The sequence below is a fragment of the Rhinolophus sinicus genome, linkage group LG02 (assembly GCF_036562045.2).
Source record: "Rhinolophus sinicus isolate RSC01 linkage group LG02, ASM3656204v1, whole genome shotgun sequence".
Lineage (NCBI taxonomy): Eukaryota > Metazoa > Chordata > Mammalia > Chiroptera > Rhinolophidae > Rhinolophus > Rhinolophus sinicus.
In genome coordinates this window covers 176,464,635-176,487,440 of record NC_133752.1, presented here as the reverse complement: position 1 = coordinate 176,487,440, position 22,806 = coordinate 176,464,635, and the positions used below count along the sequence as shown (strand labels likewise).

Here is a 22,806-nt window from a genome sequence, read left to right as displayed (position 1 = left end):
TATGACCCAGCAATTCCACTTCTATTTATTTATCCAAAACACTAATTCAAAAAGATATATGCACCCCTCTATTGTTCATTGCAGTACTACTTACAATAGCCAAGATATGGAAGTAACAACTTAAGTGTCCATTGATAGACAAATGAATAAAGATGTGGTACATAAATACAATAGAATATTACTCAGCCATAAAAAATAATGAAATCTTGCCGTTTGTGATAACATGGATGGACCTAGGGGATATTAGGCTAAGTGAAATAAGTCAGATAGAACAAGACAAATACCATATGATTTCACTTGTATGTAGAATCTGAAAAACAACATAAATGAACATATAAAACAGAAACAAATTCAGAGATACAGAGAACAAATTGATGGTCACCAGATGGGAAGGAGTTGGGGGATGGGCAAAAAAGTGAAAGGGATTAAGAAGTACAGATTGTCAGTTATAAAAATCATCATGGTGATGTAAAGTATAAGATAAGGAATATAGTTAATAATATTGTAATAACTATGGATGGTGCCAGATGGATACTAATCAGGGTGATCATTTCAAAAGGTATACAAATGTCTAATCACTATGTTGTACACCTGAAACATAGATATAAAATTGTATGTCAACTATAATTGAAAACTAAATTTAAAAAAAAGTCAATTAAAATAAATAAACTAAAAAAATGAAAAAAAATATTCTCTTTCAAACAAATAGATCCGGTTTATCTATATCTCCTCCAATACTTGGTATTATCTGTTTTTTATTTTTTGCCATGCAAATGGGTATGACATGGTATATTACTGTGATCTTTACTTGTAGTTCTCAAATTATGAGTAAAGCTGAGCATCGCTATAAAACATGTTTGTTGAATTATGTATTTCCTCTTCTCTGAAATGCTTTTCAAATATTTTGCCCATTTTTTGTCTTCCTAATTCATTTGTGACCACTGTTTATATATTCTTGGTATTGATGCTGCGTTAGTTGTAAGTATTTGAAATATATTCTACCAGTTCAACCTTTAAAGGTTTTCTTAATAGTGTTTTGATGAAAACACGTTCATAATTTCAGTGTAGAATAATTTTCAATTATTTTTCTTCTTGGTACACATATTTTGTATCTGTTTAAAGGAAACTTCCCAAATAAATTTTCATTTAAAAAAAGAATTATAGTGTGGATTTGCAATTCTGGCTAGAATTCATGGCCTTACCATAAAAAGAAAAACAAAGAAATCCTGCTATGGTAGCCAACCTACAAGATGGCCCTCCGTGATTTTCGTCTTCTGCTGTTCATGCCTTTGGGTAATCCTCTTCTTTAGTATATCAGGTTTGGTCTATGTGAACAATGGAATGCACCAGAAGTTATCGGGTTTGACTTCTAAGGCTAGAAGACATCGCTGCTTTCACTTACTCTCTTAGATTACTTGCCCTGGTAGAAGCCAGCCACGATATTGTGAGAACACTCAAGAAACCCTATGGAGAGTTCCCTATGGTGAAGAACTGAGGCCTTCTAACAACAGCCAGTACCAAGTTGGCAGCCATGTGAGCGAGACATGATGTATATCCTTCAGCTCTTGCCAGGTCTTCAGATGATTGCAATCCTATCACCATCTTGACCAAAAGGATTTCTCAATGGCATTTTGAGGAAGGTCAGTCATAATTTTTAATAGATACCTACTTATAAGTCTTCTAATAGACAAAATAACACCGTTTCTGACACAAGGAATGTTTGTGAAAAGAAGTATGAAGAAAGTAAAGAAAATCATGCATAACAAATGAAATAAGAAAAACGAAAAATAAGGAAGGAAGAGCTCACCCTATCATTAGTGGAAAAAAGGAAACTATAAGGGGGTGATTGAAGGGAGAAAAGGAGCTGGATAATTCACAGCTATGATGTGAATTACATATAAATTACAAGAGGAAATTATCATTTTATGATAGGTCTCAATTTTAAAGATGTCGATAAATAGAGTTCCGATCATAGATAAGTCTTCATTTCACATATTGAATTCTTTTTAGAGTAACAGAGAACATCATTCAAGCCCCATCCTCCATGATTCCAGAAAACTATTAAAGCTCAATCCTCTGCAGAAAAAATGGGCTCACACTGGTGCCATAATCTAAAGAGAAACAAAGAATAAAAACAATTCTTCAATGAATGCATAGTGATCATAAAGTACATAGGTTTGAGATTGAAGAGAATGAGGCTCAGGGTAAAAGAACATCCCAATGATTGCTCTCCTCTTCTCTTATTGCCCTCCTCAAAAACCCCAAACCTCAAAACCTCAAAAACACACTTTTATAATTGCTCACCTAACATTCTCCTGGCAAAACTTTTATGAAATAGGGTAACACTGAACCTTTTCCCTACAATCTGATCTTCACTTCCTCCTCTACACAGAGCCCTTATCCTGATATGAGTTGTTAAATAATTCATAATTCCTTTTTAGTGGCATGTAATAAAGAGGCTGCTTCCTTCATTTGTATACTCTTATCACCTTCCCAAATTCCTCTATTCTCATGGAGATACCCTAAACAAGTGTCAGGATGTTTGAGTCTGGACATAAGAAGTTACTCTACTTCTAAGAAATACAATCTGTGGCAGGAGTGAGGTGGTGGGAGATAGACCTTGTTTTTGAAATTAAGAGACCTGGTTTTGCTACTGACTCATTTTGATCTCAAGCACATACCTTAATCTTCTCTTTATTTATAAAAATAGGAATCATAATCACGTCCCCAAATAACTACAAGATTGTATGAGAATAAAATGAAATAATGTATAGTTAAATCTGGGGTTTTTTCAAAGCCACAAATAAATAGTATTATTATATAACTATCCTACTAAATTGAACATAGTTTCCAGATATTTTAAATCTTATTAATTGGGAAAACATTAATTAAAGTATCTACATATGTTTAGACGCAGCAAACTGTAATGATTAAGAACACCATCTTTGGAGTTAGACAGACATGGCATTGAGACCCAGTTTCTCATCTTACTAGTTATTGAGCTTGGAAAAGTTATTCCATTTTTCATCAGTAAAATTAGTTCTGAAGAATAAGTTTTCATGAAGATTAAATGTGATAATGCATGCCCTTAGTAAGAATTTAATAATGGTTAGAATCTGTTATATGTATAATAGTTAGTATTAGCATTAATAGTTACTGCTAACAAAATTTCCCTACATTTCTATGTAAGCAAAGCCCTATATATGGTTCATTCATCTGAGTCTGCACTCACCTGACATTTTCCTTGTAAGGTGTCTGATCAATCCATTGCCAATTGTCATTCCTTTGTGGATCTGAGAGTCCCCCCCAAAAAAATAAAAAATTATGCATTCAGCTTCTGGACAATGAAATTCTACATAAAGAAAAAAGTCATAGACTGAAATTTGCAGATTGAACAGAGAAGTGTTCTTATAGCTCTAAAGAAAATGCAAAATGTGAGGAACAGTCTCATGACAGCACATTGGAAAACAGAATGGGCCAAAAGCACCAACATCACTATAGGAAGGAGGGAGTTATAACCCATGAATCCAATCTCAGGCAGAAATTATTGATTTTTTTTAACCAAAAGACAGAACTCTTTTTTAAATGTACATGTCAGTTTTTGTGCTTTCAATCATTTTTTTTTTAATTTTATAAGTTCAGATGTGTTCCATCTTATTGCTCATTGTTTATCAGTGAAATTGTATTTGGGTTATCAAAATTCAAATTTCTTTCTCTATTCTCCTAAGTAGTGCCTCTCTAAGAAGTAGTAAATTATTTGTAAAAGGTAAACATAAACCAATGCTTAGTAGATGTTAACTGTAGTGATTATTTCTTTAAAAATTATTAGTCTCATTTTCCCACCAGGGTTTTTATATTACCTCTTTGAGCTATATAGATTGTTTTCCTGTAGGTAATTTTATTGAAATAAAGTGTAATTAATTTTGAATTGGACACGCAGGCTTAAGAATTTCCTGTGTGTTGTCCTGAGATTATCAGACATAAAGCAAATATTCCAGGGCAAGGAGGATGCTCCTTAGCCAAGGGTGTCATACAATACATAAATTTCCCAGGCATTCATTTCTGTTTATAGAGGTACCCTGCTTGTCATGGAATATTTGCCAAGGCATTTTATGTATTTCAGTGATTTTAAAAGAACAAGACAAACAAATGAGAAACAAAAATTCATAGACACAGACAATAGTTTAGTGGTTACCAGAGGCTACGGGGGACAGGGTCTGGGAGATGAGGGTAAAGGGGATCAAATACATGGTGATAGAAGGAGAACTGACTCTGGGTGGTGAACACACAATGGGATTTATAGATGATGTAACACAGAATTTTACACCTGGAATCTGTGTAACTTTACGAACAATTCTCACCCCAATAAACTTTAATTTAAAAAATTAAATAAATAAATAAAAATAAACAATGCTACACTGAGGGAAAAAAAAGCAAACACCTATCCGTTTTTTTGATATTAACATATCAGCTTAAGTATATTTGTAGCTTGATATTGAAGAATTTTAAAAGAAGAGAGAGAAATAATTTCTCTCTATTTCCCAAATGCTCTAATTAATTTTAGTTAACAAGAGTATGTACCTTTTTGATGTGATGTTTTTGTGATTAAAAAGTAGTTGCAAGTAATGTTTATAATATGTCAGACATTGCAAATGTCTACAATAATTATAACATCCCTAATCTTTTGCAGATGAAATTTCTACATACTGAACCACAGGTTTTCCAGGCTCATAAATGTATCATTTCATTGCACATTTCAGCTATCAGAACAGACGACCTCCCACAAAAAAGCATAAGATGCCTTCAGTTGACAAGTTCCTTTAACTGCATATGTTTAACTACACACCTGTAATGGAATTAATCATATTTCTAAGTTGCTTGCTCCAATGAAATATGCTTGTGTAGTTAGGGAACTAGAATGGCAAGTAAGTTTAAAATGGCATCCTTTGCAAAGAACTCAGACTTTTAATTTACTATTATAAAATCAGTTGGTACTCACTGCCCAAGAGTGGTATTATTGAGTTTTTGTTAAAACAATCTTAGTGATTTGCTTTGTTTAAAACAACACAATCACAAATGCCACTATCTCTCAGACATTTGAATTTTTGTTTCAGCTTAGGTACATATTGAGTGAACACATTAATCTAGGCAGAGAAAGTTTTTCTATGCCTCTACTCCAGTGATAAAAGGAGCAATTTTTTAAAAATACTAATTTTGAAGACTTCTAAAAAGAAGACCAGAAAAAGGTCAACACTATGGCCTAAACCACTTACCCAGAAGATATATACATTGTACTTTAGTTCTAAAGTACTTTATTATTAAAAGCAAACAACTTTTACTTAAATTACTTTATTTACCATTGATGTATGTAAGTCTGGGCTCTTTGTAAAAATCAACATCTAATAAAAACATGACTTTGTTTACTGAGATTCAAACTTGATGTGATTTTTCAAATAAAGTCGATGCTTTTAGAAACATAGTGAATGTGTTCCTGCAGTTTTGAAATAGTATATTAGTAATTTTACGTAAGTAATACCTATTTTAGAAGCTGGAGAAAGAAACAAGAGAAAATAACACAAAGAAAGCAATTTGAATGCAATTTCTAAGTTTTCTTTTTTAGGACTCTGAATTTTGCAATGGTCCCTAGAGTCAAATTACGAATTATTCCATTGGTTTGTGTATAAAAATATGCTACGGAGAACTCTAGAGAAAACAGAGAACTTCATAATAGATCCTTAAAAAAATACTGGAAAAAAAATTAAAAACCCAGTCAACACTTTCTACTAAGCTTTATTAAATGCTGAGGATGCTACTTGCAATATTCTATGTGGGCATCATTTTTACTTTTGTTTCACTATAATACAAATTAACACTGTCAAAACAGACATTCTTCAAATATAGATGACTTTTTTGAGATGTTTATGTCTACTAGATGCTTGACATACAGGTATATTTAAAGTAAAAGGTTGGATTGAGTCTTACTACATTGAAATCTTTTATTTTGTCAACTGAGAACTGTATGTCTAGTAGATACAAGAAAAATAAGTGAAAATTTGAATATTAAGGTGAGCTTTATAAAGAATTTTCACAAATTTTTGTGAAAAACATTTTTTTGGAAAATATAAACCTTGCTACTGTAATATTACATTTGACATATTTCATTTTATAAATCAGACCTGATCATTTATTTTCCAGTTTAGAGCTGATTTGCCCTTAAGAATATTTGGCTTTCATTTCAACAAACAATACAAACTGGTTGTTTATTGTATGGTTAAATGTCAACATTTCTTTGAGAATCTGAGTATAGTAGAAACAGAATTTTGAAACAGAAACTGTTAACTTCTTGTTTGGAAAAGTCAACAGAATTCTGTAGAATCAGGTTTCACTACACATATGCCATTCATCAACCAAAAGAAAATGGAAGGTCAATATGGATCTTATTTCTCAGTTATGGATGTAGACAATATAGAAAGATTGATATTAATCTCATTTTTTACTATGTAAAATAAATATTTATTTTCTTTTGAAAAAAAAGTACATGCTCTGCTGACATCAGCCAGATGGTGCAATAAAAAGGCCCAGGCCTTCATTTCCCCACAGATACACCAATTTAACAACAGTATACAGACCTAATTATTTTTATGGGTATTCAAGAAACCAGTCAATAGGCTGCAACACCCAAGGCAAATGCAAACCTAGAAAATCTGCATCAAAGTAGGTAGGAAAGCTTGCTGCATTTACTCACCAAAACTCCCCTACTTAATGGAACAGCACAAAGAAGCTGGGAGAAAATGCCCAATTCACAGATTCTTCCTTGGGAAGGAAAGAGAAGAGTGAAAAATATTTCCAATGTTCTGGCTTCTGTCTTGCCTCACTGGGAGTACTGGGAGTGACTGCCTGCCCTGGCCCCCACCATTATGTGTATGTCTGCAACCACCCCCTACCACTACACAGGTAACTGCAGATGGCCCCTACAGCCAAGTGTGTGCACACCGCCAGCTCCCGCCCACCATCACTGCTGGCCTTACTCCCTAGCCAATGGACCTGAGAAAACCACTGAGGAAAGCATTAGGACAGCAATAGTCTCTGCAGAGCTGACCAAGGACTATACAGTTGTTGATGCTGTGAATCCCAATGGCCTGAGCCAAGAAGAAATTACCTTCTTGTACCCTCTGCTGCCACAAACCCCCACATTTTGTGTCCTGCACCACTAGACCTGTGGTTGCAACACACTCCAGTATGCCCCCACCTACAGGTGAAAGTCTTCTCTTGCTGAAGTCAGTCCCTAAAGTCTGGAAGAGATGATTGCTTCTTCAAATACACAGATACCTATGCAAGACTACAGGGATCACAAAGAATCAGGGGGAAGGGACTCCACCAAAGGGATACAGCAAACCTCCAGTAAGAAAGAAATGGAGATCCAAAGAATTCAAAATAATGTTCTAAAGATGCCCACAGAGCTATAAGAGAACACAGATAAACAACTTAGTGATATCAGAAAAACAATATAAAATCAAAATGATTCAACAGGGCCGGGCCGGTGGCTCAGGCGGTTAGAGCTCCATGCTCCTAACTCCGAAGGCTGCTGGTTTGATTCCCACATGGGCCAGTGGGCTCTCAACCACAAGGTTGCCAGTTCAACTCCTCGAGTCCTGCAAGGGATGGTGGGCTCTGCCCCTGCAACTAAGGTTGAACACGGCACCTTGAGCTGAGCTGCCTCCTGGATGGCTCAGTTGGTTGGAGCACATCCTCTCAACCACAAGGTTGCCGGTTCGACTCCCGCAAGGGATGGTGGGCTGTGCCCCCTGCAACTAGCAATGGCAACTGTACCTGGAGCTGAGCTGTGCCCTCCACAACTAAGACTGAAAGAACAACAACTTGAAGCTGAACAGCACCCTCCACAACTGAGATTGAAAGGACAACAACTTGACTTGGAAAAAAAAAGGCCTGGAAGAACACAGTGTTCCCCAATAAAGTCCTGTTCCCCTTCCCCAATAAAATCCTTAAAAAGAAAACAAAAATGATTCAACAAAGATATAGAAAACAAAGAAACAAACAGAAATTTCAGAGCTGTTGAATCCAATGGCAGAACTGAAGAATTCAATAGAAATCTTCAAAATTGCTTGACCAAGCAGATGAAAGAATAAGTGAGCATAAAGATGACTCAGTTAAAATTATTCAATCATAGGAGCAAAAAGAAACAAAAGGAAGAGACTGAAAAAAAGCATATAAGATCTATAGGATACCATCAAGAGAACCAATCTGTATATTATTGGAGTTCAAGAGGGATAAGGAGGCAGAAAGCTTATTTAAAGAAATAACAGCTGAGAACTTCCAAACCTTGGGTGAGATTTGGATACCCAAGTTCAGATAGCTCATGATTCACCAAACAAACCCAACTTAAAGAGATCCTGTTCAACATACATTACAATAAAACTGTAAAAAATCAAAGACTAAGAAAAAACTCTTAAAAGCAAAAGAGAAAAAAAAAGCTTACACTTATAATACAACCCCCTAAAGGCTAACAGCAGATTTCTTGGCAGAAACCCAACATGTTAGATGTATTCAAAATGATGAAAGAAAAACCTGTTAACCAAGAATACTTTACCCAGAAATTTTTTTCAGAAATGAAGTAGAGATAAAAATGTTCCCAGACAAACAAAAGCTGTAGGAATTCATCACCACTAGATCTACCTTACAAGAAATGATGAAAGAAGTATTTCAATCTGAAATAAAAAGATACTAATTAGTAACATAAAAACATATGAAAATTAATAATGCACTGATAAAGATAAGTACATAGTTAGATTCAGAATACTTTAATACTGTAACATGGTGGCTTGTTAACCACTTAATTTTAATATAAAAGTTAATGGACAAGAGTATAAAAAATAACATAGCTACAGAATTTATTAATGGATACACAATATAAAGAGAGTTTTGCAAAATGTAACAGCAAAAACATAAACTCGGGGAAATAAAAAGTAGACTCTTCGTTGTGATGGAAGTTATGTTGTTATCAGCTTAAAATAGACTTGTATCTGTAAGGTGTTTTCTGTAAACCTCTGGTAACCACAAAGCAGAAAGCTACAGTAGATTCACAAATGATAACGAGAAAGAAATCAAAGCATAACTCTATGGAAAATAATCAATTCACAAAGGAAGTCAACAGGAGAGGAAGGAAGGAACAAACCAGTCAAAAACAGTTACTCAGATGGCATTAGTAAGTCCTTACCTATCAATAATTACCCTAAATGTAAAAGATATAGAGTGGCTGGCTAGATTGAAAAACAAACAAACACACAACTATATGCTGCCTACAAGAGACTCACTTCAGCTTTAAGGACACACACTGAAAGTGAAGGGATGAAAAAAGATATTCCATGCAAGTGGAAACCAAAAGATATCAGGAGTAGCTATACTTATATCAGACCAAAAAAAAAAAAAAAAAGACTTAAGCTAAAAACTGTAACAAGAGACAAAGAGTGTCATTATATAATGATAAAGGGGTCAATTTAGCATGAAGATGTAATAAACACAAATATGCATGCACCCAATATTGAAGCATCTAAATACATTAAGCAAATGCTACCACATCTGAAGGAAAATCATATGATAGGTCACAAAACATCTCAGCAAATTTAAGAAGATTGAAATCATACTATGTGCACTTTTTGTACGAGTGTAGACTACTGCAGCCCCTAATGATGGTTCCTCAAAAAATTAAAATTAGGGGCGGACAGGTGACTCAGTTGTTTAGAGCACGAGCTCTGGGCAACGGGTTGCTGGTTCAATTCCCACGTGGGCCAGCAAGCTGCGCTCTCCACAACTAGAATGAAGTCAATGAGTTGCCACTCAGCTCCCGGGTGGCCAGAGGGCTCCGTTGGTTGGAGTGCAGGCTGTCAACCACAAGGTTGCCAGTTCGACTCCTCGACTCCCACAAGGGATGGTGGGCTGCACTCCCTGCAACTAAGATTGAACACGGCACCTTGAGCTGAGCTGCCACTGAGCTCCCAGATGACTCAGTTGGGTGGAGGGTGTCCTCTCAACCACAAGGTTGCCAGTTCCACTCCTGCAAGGGATGGTGGGCTGCACCCCCTATAACTAACAACGGCAACTGGACCTGGAGCTGCGCCCTCCACAACTAAGACTGAAAGGACAACAACTTGACTTGGGAAAAGTCCCAGAAGACACACTGTTCCCCCATAAAGTCCTGTTCCCCTTCCTTCCCCACCCCCCAAAAAAATAACATTAGAATTACCATATGATCCAACATTCCCATTTCTGGGTATATATCCTAAATAATTGAAATCAGGATCTCAAATAGATATTTGCACACCCATGTTCACTGCAGCATTATTCACAATAGTCAAGAGTTGGAAGCACCCCAAATGTCCATCAATGCATGAATGCAATGCATGAATGGATAAATAATATGTGGTACATAACAAAAGGACAAATACTGTATGATTCTACTTATATGAGGTACCTAAAGAGGTCAAAATCAAGAAACAGAAGATAGAAGGGTAGTTGCCAGGAACTGGGGGCAGAGGAAAATGGGTAGTTGTTGTTTAATAGATATAGTTTAAGTTTTACAAAATGAAAAGTATGTAGAGATCCTTTTGCAACAATGTGAATATAATTAACATTACTGAACTATACCCTTAAAAACAGTTAAGATGGTAAATTTTGTGTTATTTTTTTTCCTACAATTAAATTTTAAAAGAAAAAGAAAAAGAAAGAGAACAAAAGTACCTGCTCTGCTTTTGTGTTGATCACCACCAAATGAGCCCCCATCCCAACACAGTTCTGCTCATTCTTAGTCCAAAAATTCTGTTCAGGAGAAATGAGGTAGCAGTGGGAACCAAAAGGCTTCCAAGTACTTGGGCAACATCCCCAGAATTTTTCTGTGTTACATGAAAAGGAAGGGTGAATGCAAGATGAGACAAATGAGATCAGAGAGGTATGTTCTAGACACATAAAATTCCAAAGATCTGAGGTTGTTTTTTAGAGATGGGCTCCTTTTTTTATTATCATTATTTTTTATTACTTTGAGGTATAGAGATGGGCTTCTTAATTCATGTATTTATTGTCCCCTAAATTATATAATTTGGGGCCATAGAATTGCTTTTAAATAAACATTATTTAACATTAAGTTCTCAATATTTACTAAGGTATACCTGCAGAATTCTTCTGGAATTTTTGACTATCAACATTTTTTTCTGTTCTTCATATCCCTTATATATTAGAAGCACCAAGTTCTTCGAGTTACAAATGACTAACAAAAGTGTATCTGGAATGCCAGTTCTGCTTAATAATCTTGGGCAAGCCACAGAGCCTCAGGATTTTAAAAATGGAAATAATAATTCTCTACAGGGTGGTTATGAGAATGAGAATTATGCCTTATAATTCTGGCTGCACCATTTATTATGTATGCCTTTGGGAAATTATATAACCTCTTTGAGTCTCACTTATTTCATCTATAAAATGGAAATAATTTTATAGATGTACCAACCTCAAAGGGTAACGTAATCCCATAATATATGAAAGGCACTTTAAAATGTGCTTAACATGAAATTATGGCTCATAAATGTTACCTACCACTAAGTTTTAAAACAGTATCAAACATGTAAGAGTTTTAAAAATGATCAGTTCTCTCCTTTCCCCTTAGTAACACCAATTTGCCACTCTCCTATAATTAAAAAAAATATTTAGTTAACCATATTTATAATCAATAACACATTTTGGTTTTATATATATATGTGTGTGTGTGTTTATATGTCAATACATATATATGTTTATATGTCATTTTACCACAGATATATGTACAACTAAATAATAAGTTGTTTTGAGTTGTTGAGTTTTAAATGTTTTAGAAGTATAATATATGTGTATATGGTTTTCTTGGGCTTCATTTTTCATTCCACACCGCTAAGATTCATTCATGTTGTATGTAGCTCTGTTTTAGCCATTTTTTAATTCTATTACGTCATTACATATTAAATGATTAGAAACAATCGATAGAATTATTCTTCCTTCTATAATATTAAAATATAAATAAAATAGATAGACCATATCTATACCATTTTAACACTGTCCACTCTTAGAAATTTATCTTAATTGTGCATTCTGTTCGTTATTAAAGATTGCTTTTCATAATACTATTCAAAGTGCGTATTAACATATTATTTTAATTGTAAAAGCCAATTAAGTTATATATGGCAAGCATTTTCCATATGTTGGATATGATAAACCTCCAACTCCAAGGTTGACAAAAATATTGAAAGCTGTGATGAACAGAAGCATTTATCAAAAAGATATGCTGACATTAATAATATTTTATTTTGCCAATTGTCTGAGAATCATGAACTGATCAAAGTGCTTTGTAAGTGTAAAAAGAAGTGTATATAATTAACAGTCATTTGATAAGACTTAGAAAATCCTGTTTGGTATAATTCCCACAAATTGAGAAAGCAAATGACTATTGACTGAGAAATAGCAAAGTTTTTGCAAGTTGCTCTATTTCTTATTATTTACTATCTATTATTTCTTATCTATTTCTTATTACAACACTGAAGAATCACCTAATCCAATTCTCAGTTAACAGATCATTACAAATAATTTTTGATATTAGAACACTGATTTTTGGCAAATAACTCTAAAAATATTGGGTGACATTCTAACAGAGCACTTTTTATTGCTATCTATTTTGATAAGTAAAATTTATCAGATTGCATTGCTAAAGTAAAATATAAGATTAGAATTGCTGTTGAATTCTATCTCAATCTAGGAATAATATTATTCAATAGTATGTGATTGCATGTGATTACATTTTTTAAAAAGTCCCATTCATGTCCTTAACAGATGGGTTTCCAATAGTTTATTACTAATAATTTATCAAAAAAATAATAATGTATAAAAATTTGTAATAAATTTGTAATGTTTTGAATATTGTATTCTGATAATAATCATAATAAGTCAATCTAGAAGAAATTTTATAACACTTAAAACTTAATGTTCTATAGGAAATAAAAATGTTAGACATATTCTTTTTACTTTATTATTGGCATTTTGGCAAATGGAGGAAGTGCTATGCAAATGTTAGTCCAAGGGGGAAAAAGAATTATATAAAACACATGACTGTTAAATAATACTTTTTCTTTTCCTTTTTTTTGTATGCATGATAGTATTTAGAAACCAGTAGATACGTTTAAGAATAGATGTAACAGTTTTGCTTTTATATGTTAATATTTACAATATTCCAGAAATTAAAGCTTTTGCTTCTATTACATGATGAAAACTTTTAGATGTCAAATTAAATTATGTAAGGGGTACATAGTTTTTCAAAATCTTTCATGGGGGTTGGCAAGCGAAATAGTGTAAGCAGAGTGCAGGCTTATTGAAGAAACTGTTACTTTACTCATGCTTCTAAATGTCTCAACACTCTAACCTGGACTGAGTGGGAAACAAATTGGGGAAGATACAATGTGGATTTCAATTATTTTTAAACTTTAATTAAAATGGAAATTTTGTATTTGGACTTTTATTTTTTCCTTTTCGTTGGCATAATAATTTGAAAGGATATTGTTAAAATCTAAGCACTTTTATTTGCTAATATGGTGTTATATAAAATAATTTTCTGATATAAGCTTATCTGTAACTTGAATCAGTTGTATTGAACATCCTGGTTGACGATTACATTAGGTTGGATGTATGTAGAGAGTAAATTTGCAGTCTCTTATGCCAAATGAATGTGAAGTTCATTTAATTAATATCTACCTCTGTCACCTTCATTTCAGAGCATTCTGAAGGCAAAGGCTAAAAGTACCCATTGCTGTTTCCAGGTAGGTATTGTTTAAAACTTCAGTTGTTGTTATAGGAGTGGCTCCAAAAGGTGGGAGGGAGATGACACTGATGGAATTATCTTTTTCTCCCCAGAAGAGCCAGCTCCACAATTATTTGACAAAAAATCCCCACTGTGACAAGAAAGCATAGGCAAGAAAGAGTAAAGAGAATCATTCCTCACCACCCCCATGCACTATATTCTTGCCAAATACCAAAAAGAAAAAATTCCAACATCTCACAGAAATACAGAGAAACTTCTGTCCCCTCTTTACCGCTCATAGATTTCTCCATAAAAACAGAAGAGTGAATTATTTAGTTCTTGAAATAGCAAGAATCTGAGATCTATTTGGATTTCTTTACTTGGAAGGAGTAAAACCATAAAGACCACTACAAACATGCACTTTCCCTTTCTTTGGCATATTTAACTAGACAGAATTGAAGGCAGATTATGATTCTGACTTCAACTCTCCCAACTTTCCACATTCAAATGTACCAGGACTATACTTTGAAGTAAGGGCAGTCTCATCATGAGCCATGTTCCAACATCCAAACTGACCAATAATAGAGCTGATATTTGGAATACAGATGGGTGTTATTAACCAGGAAACTTAGATAACAAAAAAAAAGAATTTTATCCAAATGATAAGAGTGAGGATAATTTGAAAACAGAACTTTTATGAATAACTTCCAGGGTTGGCTTGAGCAAATTACATGGTGTATGTTGGTAGCAGTTATTGAGATCAAAAAGTCTAGGGAGGAATAGTTTTGATGGCAAATCTAGAGCCTGACATGAGCATATAAGTTCAGAGATATCTTAAAGATATCCAAGCAGAGACTATACAAAAAAAAATAGAACAACCCGAACTTGAGCTTCACCCTGACCTCTCTCTCTGAGAAAAGAGAAAATCTGATTACAAATTGTAATACTTTACCTGTGACCCAATCCCTTCACTGAAGCAGATTAGACTTGAATGATATGTACATAGTTCAGACAGCCTTTTGTCAGCTTTGCCATATGTAAAATGATAAGTCACTGTGGAGGAAGAAGAAGAATTAGCATCCATCCATTCTTTTTCTATAAAGCCTTATGCTCTATAAATCTGTGCCAAACAGGCTTTCCTCCAAATGCTACCATTTTCTTTTCTGTCTAAGCAAGCCCAATCAAGACCATGTTGACTTACCGCTTGTTTGTATTAATTTATCTTGTGTGTTTATAAGTCTGCACCTTTTTTTTCTCTTTCTTCTTTGAAATTTCAGCCCTATATTCTAGAGCAGAGATTCTATCTCTTTTCCACATCAATTAATTATAAACACCTAGAACAGTGATTGTTACAAAATAATCCATAGATATTTGTTGATCCTCTGGTTATACGCTTCTCATTAATTTTAATCATGAAGCAAGCATACAGATTATTTTGATATTTTTAAAATTTTCTGACTGCTGATAGCTACAGATAAACATATGGGTAAAGAGAATCCAAGGGGAGCCTTTAAACATTTAGACATTTTAAATATCACAAATAAACATTAACTTTTGTGTTCAAAGGTGTGCACATTGAGCAAGACCTGTTCTCTCTCAGGACCTAATTTGATTCTTTACTCATTTCTGTCTTGTCCTGCTATGACTGAAGCTCAGTACTGCCAAACCTTTCTACTTTTCTCTTAGCCTATGACTTGGGGTCCTAAGTATCTGCTTCCTCTTGATTAATGAAATAACTGTTCTTAAACCTTCTCTCTTGCATTTGACCATGAGAAGTGAAGCAGATTCTAACTTTGGTGATAATTATTTGTGTTTTAGTAAAGACGATGAGATTTATTTATATCTCAAGAGAACTTTAAACATGGTCCATTTGACATATGAAGTCACTTTCACTTAATTCCAGATTGTTCAATATCTATTGCAATCACCTTATCAGTGAATAGAGAACCAAATTACAGATTAAAGACAAAAGAATTTTGGTATTGCTCACAAAATATAATTGAAATATTTATTTGGAAGCAAAGAGAGCAGGAAAGAAGTATTTTATTCCTTTACATCTCTATTATTTCATTTCAATACTTTTTCTCTTCAATTGGAAAAGACTGCCAGGTGAAAATCAAAGACCCTATTCTAAACTATTACGATTACAAAAGCAATTATACTTGTCTTCTCAAAAGAGGCTTTTTGTGACTAGAGAACTTGCGATCATTAGTAAACCATATAGTGGAAAACGGTGTCTTAGAAGAGGCTACAACTAACAGATATTCATATGTGTGGTCATGATTGGGAACATGCTAATAAAATCAGCTGAAATATATCTGGAAGCAGAGTCAATTATGAAAAGACAGAGGAAGAGGAGAAAAGAGGAGGAAGAGGAAATCAAAAAATTTTTTGGCATTCCAAATAAAAGCTAACATACCAATGGTGTAAAGGAGAATATACCCTAGGGAATCTTTATAGACATGTTGAGGAAAGGAATCAAGAGAAGTGGTACTCAGTGAAGAACTTACCCATACAGCTCACGATGAAACAAGTGCTGAGGAGAGCTATGGAAATCACAGCAACAGACCAGAGCCTCACGTGGGATCACCATACTGCTTTCTCTGTCAGAGCAGCAAGACAAATGCAGTTACCAGGGGGGCAGGAAGCCAGAGTTCCTAAGAAGCTTAGAGCAATGAAGAAACCAGATGAAAGACCCCAGATTATGATAATTACAAATCTAAAACAATAGGAGAGCTTAGAAACTCACTCAGCATAAATGACCAGGTAGTAGCTCTGAATTCCTAAACAACCTGGCAAAACTCATGTTCAACCAACTGTCATTTCCACTTCCTTCTTCTTTCTTCTTAAATAGTACATTCACCCATGGATTCCCCATCTTTCTCAAAACATCACTTTTGTCTGCCACTTCTCACGCCACTGTATTAATATTTCATTTCTTATCCTTTCAAGTACTTTTGGCTCTGAGGAATTATTCTTTCTTTTCACTTCTCATGACTGCTATAGTGGTCCACGGATAGAGATCCCTTCAATCTGTCCGTTGTCTATCGCTTCTCCCCAGATGACTCATCATCTCTTCATACACTTCTAACTTTCTCTCTCCAAAAGTAAGAAAAGGAACACTTACCTCTACTGTGAGGTTGCCCTTCATGTACCATCATGTTTAGAGAGTCCAGGAGCCTGTTGTGTCTGTCTCTCTCTGAAGATGTTACCCAGAGACCTGGCTTCATTCAAATAGGTCAAAGACCAGAAACAAAAAGTAAAACACTCTGATGAGACTAAGAGACTTCCAATGTAAAATGTACCTCAAAGAACGAAGTCGTGGTTTAAGGTTTCCAGTGATGTTAAAATATCAAAAAATAAAAATAAAAGAGGAAATTGAGAAGCATATCCAAAACTGTTCATGAAAACTTTGCCAAGGATGTTCAAATCATTTGTTCAGTTCTGACATGAATTTCTCTCTGATTCCTACTCATGAAAAATAGAAAATTTTATATGCCCTAAAAGAAATGTATTTGTAGGACTTAATTAAGTGCTCCCTAGCCAACCTTTTCATTGGATTTTATGTAAGGCTTAATCCAAGTAATGGATTAAGTGTCCTAGGAAGTGAACAAAAGTTTGATTAAATAGATACGGTTTAGTTAATATGTTAATATAGTAAATTACATACAGACCCATGGACATTGTTCAGGAATATGATAGCAAAATGGAAGATCCTGGAATTTCTCTACAAAGTAATTAAATATTCTTATTGTATCAATACTAATATTAAGCAGAGGTTAGTAATATTTTACAATCTCCCTAATTAGGCAAGGGAAAGCTTAAAGTGGTATAATATCAGAGGCGGGCTTCATGAATTCCTTGTCATCACACAAGGGTTTGAGGATCCTTCTTAACATGAAGTCCCTAGAATGTAGACCTTCATTAACATCAAAAACATCTCCACATTCCCAAGTGAGCAATCATGAATGCAAGAAAAAAAAATCTACCATGGATATATGAATATGAAACACAATAGGCTTTTTCCCCCTCAAATTACATAGCCTTTATTTTACAAAACTAGAAAAGCTAAAATCTGGACTATACCTACTGCATTCCAGGATCACAGAACACTCAACCTCAAGATTCATCTGAACACTAGCTGAACAGAACCACCATAACTATGGATATAGAGAAGAGGCCACAACAGGAAGCTACAAAAGAGTAAATTAAATCCAAAGTAAGCAGAAGAAAATGCACAATAAAAATGAAAACAGGGCCAGCCCAGTGGTTCAGTTGGTTGGAGCACCGTGCTCCTAACGCCGAGTTCTCCAGTTCGATTCCCACATGGGCCAATGAGCTACCCCCTCCACACCTAAGATTGTGAACAACGGCTCTCCCTGGAGCTGGATTGCAGTGAGCAGAGGAGGTCGGCATGAGCTGCCTTGGGTTGCTGCGGGCTGCTGTGTGCTGCCATGGGCTACCATGTGCTGCCACGAGCAGCCGTTGGCCCGCATGAGTGGCCGTCAGCCAGCGTGAGTGGCCGCCAGCCAGCATGAGTGGCTGACAGCCTTTGTGAGTGGCCGGGAGCCGGCAAGAGCTGCTGTGAGTGGCCCACGGATGACAGGCGACTGACTGCTTCAACTGAGAAGAGCGCAAAGCTCATAATACCATCATAGGCCAGGGAGCTATGTCGTACACAACTAGACTGAGAAACAACAGCTTGAACTGGAGTGGGGGGAGGAGGCGGAAAAAAGGGAAAAACAAAGGAAAACAAACATCAATGAAATTAAAAACAGGAAAGCCACAGAGAAAGTCAATGAAAACAAAAGTTTATTTTTTTGATAATATAAAGAATAAGTAACTCCCTAGCCTGGCCAACCAAGAAAAAAGGAAAGAAGACAGAAATTACTAATATCAGAAGTGAAAGAGAAGTTATAAAGTTAGTTATCACTAATGACACCCTCAGACATTAAAAAATAATAAAAGAATATTATGAACAACTCTATGCCCACAAATGTGATTACTTGCATAAAATGAAACAATTCTTCAAAGACACAATCTACCAAAACTCATACAAAGAGAAAGAGATCACCCGAATAAGTTTGGGTCAACAATTAATAACCTTCCAAAATAGAAAGCATCAGGCCCAGATAGTTTCACTGCTGAATTCTATCAAATTTTTAAGGAGTAAACGGTATAAATTCTCCACAATTTCTTTCAGAAAATAGAAGCAGAAGAAGCAGTTCCTAACTCATACTATGAGGCCAGCATTACCCTCATACCAACACCAGACAAACACATTACACAAAAGGAAAACTACAAATATTTTTTATACACATAGATGTAAAACTCCTCAACAAAATATTAGCAAATTGAATCCAACAATGTATGAAACGAATCATAGATCACAGAGCCAGGTGGAATTTATTTCAAGTATGGAAGCCTGGTCCAACATTTGAAAATCAATTACTGTATTCCATCACATCAACAGACAAAAGAAGAAACACCATATAATCATATCAAAGATCCAGTAAAAAGCATTTGAAAAAAACACAACACACATTCATGATAAAAACTCTCAGCAAACTGAGAACAGAGTGCAACCTTCAACTTAAATAACATTTACAAAACAAACAGTTAACATCATAGTTAATGGTGAGAGATTGGGTGCTTTTCCTTTAGACTGGGAACAAGGTAAAGATGTCCTCTTTTACCACTCCTGTTCAATATCTTACTGAAAGTCCTAGCTAATGCCAAAAGAAAAGGTGTATATGGATTGAGACTGAAGAAATAAAACTGTTTTTGTTCGTAGTTGACATGATTGTCTATATAGAAAGAAACCAAAAAATTGACAAAAGAAACTCCTGGAACTTGTAACTTACTTCTGGTAAGGTAGGATGCAGGATTAATATACAAAAGTCAGCCGCTTTCCTATAATCCAGCAATGAGTAATTGCAATTTAAAACTTAAAACACCATTTACATTAACATCAAAGAAAAAAAAAGAATAGGTAGGTATAAATCTAACAAAATATGTACAAGATCTATACGAGAAAAACTACAGAACTCTGAAGAAAGGAATCAAAGATCTAAATAAATGGAAAGATATTTCATGCTCTTGGATAGGAAAACTCTGTATTATTAAGATGTCAGATTTCCCACCTTGGTCTATAGATTCAATACAATCCCAATCAAAATATCAGCAAGGTGAATATCAACATTGATTCTAAAGTTCATAGGGGGAAGCAAAAGATCCAGAAGAGCTAACACAATATTGAAGAAGTACAAAGTTATTAATAGAAAACTGACACTACTTAACATTTAAGTCTTACTACAAAATTACAGTAATCAAGACAGTGCTTTATTGGTGAAAGAAGAGACAAAGAAATCAATAGAACAGAACTGAAAACCGAGAATAGACACACACACAAATATAGTTAACCGATCTTTGACAAGACACTCCAATGGAAAAAGCATAGTCTTTTTAACAAATGATGCTAGAACAACTAGAAACACACATGCAGAAATGCATCTAGACATACACCTTATACCTTCACAAAAATTAACTCAAAATGAGGTACAGACCTAAAAGTATAAACAAAACTGCAAAACTTCTTCAATATGACATGGGAGGAAATCTAGGTGGCTTGGGTTTGGCAATGAGTTTTTAGATACAACACCAAAAATATAATACAAGGAAACAAATGGGTAAGTTGAAATTCATTAAAATTAAAAACTTCTGCTCTGTGAAAGGTACAGTTAAAGGAATAAAAATGCAATTTATATAATATAATATGCCCACTATACGAGAATAGGAATTAAATGATATTTTGCATTTTACTCAGTGATGGTAAAATTAATCTACTTTGATTATTAAATTGTTACTAACCTTTTTAGATTAGTAAATTGTTACTAATCTTTTGTGATTGAATATGTTTCATTATTTTGCAGAATCTTGGTTCAAACTGATGTAATTTGAAGGTGTCTCAGTTATATATCAGTATTGTTGAATAATAAGCAAAACTTAGTGGCTTAAAACAACTGTTTTGTTATTTTTCGCAATTCTGTCCATTGATTGGAACTCAGCTGGATGATTCTTCACTTAAATGTCACTCTTTAAACACAAAATTACATAAAACCTACTATATACAATCTCGATTTAATGGTGCTCTAGGGAAAATATTTTAAAATAGGCTCTGAACCACATTCATAAATGTAATGTGTAGAGAGGAGAAAAGTTCCAGCACTGACTAATGTTACCATTCTCCTTTTCACTCCATTTTAAGCATATCTATTCTGACAATCAAAGGCATTTAATAATGTAGTTCTTGTTGCCCTTCCTACAATCCACTCCCAGATGATTGAAATATAATAATAATGGGAAAATCTCACTATAAATAAAGTTTCCCCAGAATTATTATGTAAGTTGCTCTCTGGGAAATAAACTGGTAAATTCCATATACAATAAATATGATCGGACCTGTATAAAAATAACTAAACTTTAGATATTGTTGGGAAGTGAGTGGCAAATGTAATTACTCAGTTGTATCAAAAAATCAGGGCATGACCTCAGATCATATTGAGATAACCATGGTGAGAATTAGCTTTATCATGATCAATTATAACTACTATACTAAAGCAATGAATTACAGGCTTTATTGCAAATATGATATATTTTATATTGTTATAGAAAAAAATGATCTGTAAGAACTTTTTTAAAAAGGGGACTACAAATACACCAGAGGACCTTTTGAGTGGCAAACCATACATAGAAACCATAAAACTTAACTAAAGAAAAAAATGTATCAAAACACCTGATGAATATAAACCTGTATCAACTCACCAGTGTTAACCTAAAAGTAAAAGGCCAAAGTGAGAGGCAACAAGCATTTGAGATCCAAAAGCTATGATTCAGGCAGAAACCCAAATAGTGTTCCAACTATAAGTTGAAGACGAGGTGTATTTATGAGAAAGGTGAGGGAAACAATTACATGAATAGAAGGAAGGGATTTCTATAGGTGCAGAAAGACTAACATAGTAATGATAATTCTAAAGAATGTCTTTAATTTTCAGCCAGGTAGTCATAATATCAGCTTTTTTTGTTATCCTTGCAAACAGTTGTTTGGGATACCGTGCTCCTTTAGGTCCAGTTCAAAGGTTATTTTGCCAAGTTTTAACATCCCAAAGGAGGAGTAAGACATGCAAGGCACTTCCTCTGGGATGGCAACTCCAACTCCCTTTTTAAAGTGGCTCTGTTTATATTCTTTTTCACACCAATAATAACTATTAATTCTAAATATCCAATACTCAATCTCTGATTAGCCTATGGCTGTACTCTGAACTTAAATGACAATCCAAGACCAAACAGAGAATGTTAAGAAGCCCAAGAGCCCACTGGACCAAAGCTGGAATTTATCTTACACTGAGGTATATTATATTCCAACTGCTACATAGTTTGCTTTCAGTGAAAATAATAAATCTCTCTGAGAAATGGTGTGTAATATTCAGTATTATTTTCTTTTGACCAACCCATAAAGAGAAAAGTGTACATCATATCATTATATCAGTATCGAACCCCTTAGCAATTAGACCAAAATTGGGATGGAGGCTCATGCTTCCTCCGTTTGTCTGCAGGTAGGCTCTCCAGTATGTGTCTGCACATGGAAAATGCTCAGTATATTTTCATTTTATTAATGAATAAATAAGTGAATGTGTACACTGATTTTATCATAGGTGGACTAGGTGACAGCTAACTGGAAAATTCTATGGAAATCACTTATACAAGCTTATACATGAAATTTAAAAAACAAATTAGGGGTGGCGGGTGGCTCAGTTGGTTAGAGCTTGAGCTCTTAACAACAAAGTTGCCAGTTCAATTCCCACAGGGATGGTAAACTACGGACCCTGCAACTAAGATTGAAAACGGGGTCTGGACCTGGAGCTGAGCTGCGCCTTCCACAACTAGGTTGAAGGACAACGACTTGACTTGGAGCTGTTGGG

At 34.6% G+C, this 22,806-nt stretch overlaps 1 pseudogene; it reads right to left on the bottom strand.

Annotated features, from left to right (window-relative positions):
* Window positions 1–22,734, bottom strand: LOC141570144 (C-type lectin domain family 6 member A-like; annotated as a pseudogene).
* Between the last annotated feature and the right edge of the window lie 72 nt (window positions 22,735–22,806).